Source organism: Micropterus dolomieu, unplaced genomic scaffold (assembly GCF_021292245.1).
Source record: "Micropterus dolomieu isolate WLL.071019.BEF.003 ecotype Adirondacks unplaced genomic scaffold, ASM2129224v1 contig_13652, whole genome shotgun sequence".
NCBI lineage: Eukaryota > Metazoa > Chordata > Actinopteri > Centrarchiformes > Centrarchidae > Micropterus > Micropterus dolomieu.
This window is the reverse complement of record NW_025742638.1, coordinates 734-5,045: the sequence shown is the minus strand read 5'-3', so window position 1 is coordinate 5,045 and position 4,312 is coordinate 734. Positions and strand designations below refer to the sequence as shown.

At 44.4% G+C, this 4,312-nt stretch overlaps 1 long non-coding RNA gene across 1 annotated transcript; it reads right to left on the bottom strand.

Annotated features, from left to right (window-relative positions):
- Positions 1 to 1,716: 1,716 nt before the first annotated feature.
- On the bottom strand, positions 1,717 to 3,200 carry LOC123966542. The gene is made up of 3 exons (XR_006824022.1): positions 2,931 to 3,200; positions 2,082 to 2,180; positions 1,717 to 1,937 (listed from the first exon to the last, which is right to left on the bottom strand). It is a non-coding gene; the product is annotated as an uncharacterized LOC123966542 (long non-coding RNA).
- Between the last annotated feature and the right edge of the window lie 1,112 nt (positions 3,201 to 4,312).

Here is a 4,312-nt window from a genome sequence, read left to right as displayed (position 1 = left end):
ATTTCCTGAGGTTTTCACATGTATTGGCTAAACCATATCTCTGCATTGACTGATAAAGATGTCTTTTATTAATTGGACTGGAGTACCATGTGTGGCCGCCTAAGGCAGAGGGGCCGTGAGAAAATTTTCCTGTCTAGATTGGGAATTTGGAATGAAGGCTGCCGGACAGGTTTTTCGTTCTCACACTCCATAAAGTTGATATGTTGTTAAAAATAATATTGCAAGAAGCATGTGTTGGAGAAATTGATCTCTTTTTGTTTTTCGAGACTCAATTAAGTCTCGTAGGGGGGAATATGTGGTGTATAACATATGTGCATTTGACCATTACAGTTTAAAATAATACTCTAGCAGCTGGAGAGAGGCACAGTGAACTCTTAAGGGGAAGTAATGATTGATGGGTGTGCAAAGAGTGAACCCTCCTATGGAATTTGACCTCTGACCCAGTGTTAGGGGGAGTAGAGAGTAGTGTGTATGAAGGGACTGAACCCTTCTATGGTGTCTAACAGATGTTTACACTTATCCTACAGCACTGTGCCCTTATATGGTATTTAGCAGATACCTAAACATATCCTATATAAGCTGTGTTCGATGTACAGAGAGACAGAGTGGTTATCGGGCTGGGTCACTCTCCAAGCTGCTGCAGAGCTTGTAATTGATGCTGAATTCTTTGATGTAATAAACTTTTATAATCAAGAACAGTGTCAAGCGGATTTCTTCTCAACACATCATCGCAGCATTATTGTTCGGACACCACACTAATTTGCAGAAAACTTTTAGCAAATGCTTTCAAAAAGTGGTGGGGACATGTCCCCCGAGTCCCCAGTGTAAACGACACCTATGACAAAGTGACACATTGCTGTTCTGATCCACATTCACTGTTTGTTGTGTAATCTGTTGACAGAACCACACGTCCTGGACAATGTACTTTTACTTCTCCCAGTAACTAGTAGTGTAACTAATGACTTTTCTAAAACAGCAATATTATTACTAGTTACTAAACCAAGTAACGCTGCGTTGCTCGTTACTGAACGCACCTTGATGTGAATCCACAACTGTGCGGCAGCTCAGCTGGACCGGACCTTCTGTTGTTCATGTCCGCTGAGTGCCAAAAACTACAGGAAGAGAGGAGAACGAGGGAGAGAGGCGTTCTTTCCACAGCTGGAAGTAGCTGCTGCCATGATTGTGTCACAGTCTAAGAAGAATATTGTCGTCTATTGTAAACTCTGTGCGACCAGCAAAAAGCTTTCAGCCGTGAACATTTCTACATCTGATTTATTGAAGCATCTGCTGAAGCAGCGACGTGAAACTTACAGAAAGAAACTCCTGCAGCTGCTGTCACTGATGCTTGGACTCGTCGGGAGAGAGCAGCGTTAACGTAATGTTCTGTAAAAATACTGAAGACTGCTCTTAGGCGTGGTGTAGTGACAGTGGTTCAACCGATGTACATTTGGGCTGAGGACCACGGAGATCAAACTCACGGCAGATCGCTGCTGAGAAGCTCCAGTGAAGATAAATCAACGTTGTAATCCCCAAAATTAAAGTACTCCGAGCTCCTCCCGCGGGTAAACTGTGTAGTTGTCAGACCATGATCCAGACCGCCTACGGGTGTTTATTTTTCCAAAAGCTGCAGCACTCTGTCCTCGACTTCTCCATGTAGTTTAGTAGCTTTCCGTCAGCCGGCGGAGTTTTACTCCTCTGCTCTGCCTGGTCCTCTCCACCCAACGCTCTGTAGCTGTCAATCTCACCGCTGATGCATCATGCAACTTTCTCCCTCTCCGCAGCGCCTGATGGGAAATCCCATCTCTCCACGTCTTTGCATTGACTTTGTATGTGATCACACCGCCACCAACCACAGTTAGAAAGCTGAAGCTGAACGGAATGCTGTGATTTGGGGACATCCTCTGGCGCCATGTGGCAAGAGGCAGCGTGGAAATTAGCTGTAAAAAAAATTTAAAATAGCTCTTTAACACCACTTTTGGTGCAGAAAACCAACTAAACCCATGAACAGTTGATAAAGAAAGTAAATTAGGAGAGATGGACATAAAAGCGATGCTAAACAAAAAAGAACAAACAACACGCACCGACACAACATCAGGAACTGCACCGGGCAAGATACAGGCCGCAGGAGAACAGGACTTAGAGCAACAGGTGGAACATGTGGAAGAGAGGCTTGGAGACAACTGAAATACAAAAGAAGAGGAAACAGGTACGGAACGTCATAAAGAAACTTGAGAAGAACGTGAAGGTCAGACAGTCTCCACATCCTGCACATCTATAAGTGTTTGTGGACTGGATTAAGACGGTCACTACACTCATGAGGCTGCACCTAAGCTGAAGGACATGGGGATCCACGTGGAAGAGGACGAGAGGGACGGACTACACTTTACACAACACCTTGGAAGTTGCAGGTGCACTTAGTGCTATTTGCCCAGAGAAAATACGCCACACCTTTCTGGTGACGGGACTGCTGGAAGTCACCTTTTTTTTGTTACTGTATAATAGTCCTGGAGTAATGATGATCTTTTTCACTGGGTAATTTTGTGCACAGTCGGGGGTTTTTTATGAGATGTGTGGACTTGATCGTTGTTGCCTGGAACTAAAACTGATATGGACAGGCTGAAACTTGTCTTATAATATCCATCGTTTAAATCATCCCATCAAGAGGAGGAAGATATTGAGCCAACTTAAAAACTCACAATGTTCAATACTCTACTACAAGAAACTCATTTGGTGGAGGATGAATATAAAAAACTAAAAAGATAATGGGTATTTCATGCTTCATATCGCAAGAAAAGTGGCATAGCTATATTAATTAATAAGTCCCTACCATTTTCTTTCAAATCATTAATAAAAGATAATATGGGAAGATATGTAATGGTTGTATATCAGTACTCAACATATATACCCGAAATGAGGATAATGGAACAAACCTATTGTGCAGGTGGATCACAGACCTCCTGAAGCTGGGAAAACATGTCTCAGAGTCCATGACCATCAGCACCGGTTCCCTCAAGGCTGCTTTCTTCCCCCCATCTCTTCTCCCTGTACACCAACAGCTGCACCTCCAGTCACCAGTCTGTCAAGCTCCTGAAGTTTGCGGATGACACCACCCTCATTGGGTGGGGATGAGTCCGCCTACAGGTGGGAGATCGACCATCTGGTGACCTGGTGCAGCCAGAACATTCTAGAGCTCAACCCTCTGAAGACTCTGAAGAGTGGAGATGGTCGTGGACTTAAGAAAGAGCCCAGCCCCACCCTCCCCCATCAACTTTTTGACTCCCCCGTCGCCACTGTGGACTCCTTATGCTTCCTGGGCACCATCATCTCCCAGGACCTCAAATGGGAGCTCAAACCATCACCAAAAAGGCCCATTACTTTGCCATCCCGTTACGTGTTATATACAGCTTGTATGTCACCAAAAGTAAACAGCCAGCCAAACTCAATGTTCACGAGCCAGGAAGCGAGCGCCTATGACTAAACCTATGACTGAATCAGAATCAGCTTTATTGCCAGGTATGTGTACACATATGAGGAATTTGACTCAGGATTGTACATTGCTCACTATGTGCTTACTTATACAATAATAAAATAATAATAAATAAAATCAGACCCAAACTACAGTACAGACAACATAGTGGTGTTAATGATAAGAATCGTAATGTTAATTATTATAATAACAATAATAATAATAGGACTAATAACAATTGTCGTTGTAGCAGAGGTTGTCGAGCAGGAACACAGGGGCAGCAGGTGACCCGCAACCACAGATCCAGACTCCACAGCTCCAGAGCCAGAAACACCTGCAGGAAGTGATAGGAGGAGAGAGGAGAGGGACGAGAAAGCACAAGACTACCAGAAAGGGGAGAAGTTGTGTTAGTAACATGCAATAATGGGATGAGGTTGCATACAGAGGGAGAGAAAGTAGAGGAGAGAGGAGCTCAGTGCATCATGGGAAATCCCACAGCAGTCTAGGCCTATAGCAGCATAACTAAGGGATGGTTCAGGACTCACCTGAGCCAGCCCTAACTATAAGCTTTATCAAAGAGGAAAGTCTTAAGCCTACTCTTAAATGTGGAGATGGTGTCTGCCTCCTGAACCCAAACTGGAACCTGGTTCCACAGGAGAGGAGCTTGATAGCTGAACGCTCTGGCTCCCATTCTACTTTTGGAGACTCTAGGAACCACAAGCAACCCTGCTTATGTGGCATGCCCCCCTGAGGGGCTGTGCACAGTTTTGTACAGTTAGCCCCTAGTTGGCGCTATTCAAAAAAATCCCATTGATATACATGCATTTTGTATCTCAAGTCCGATTG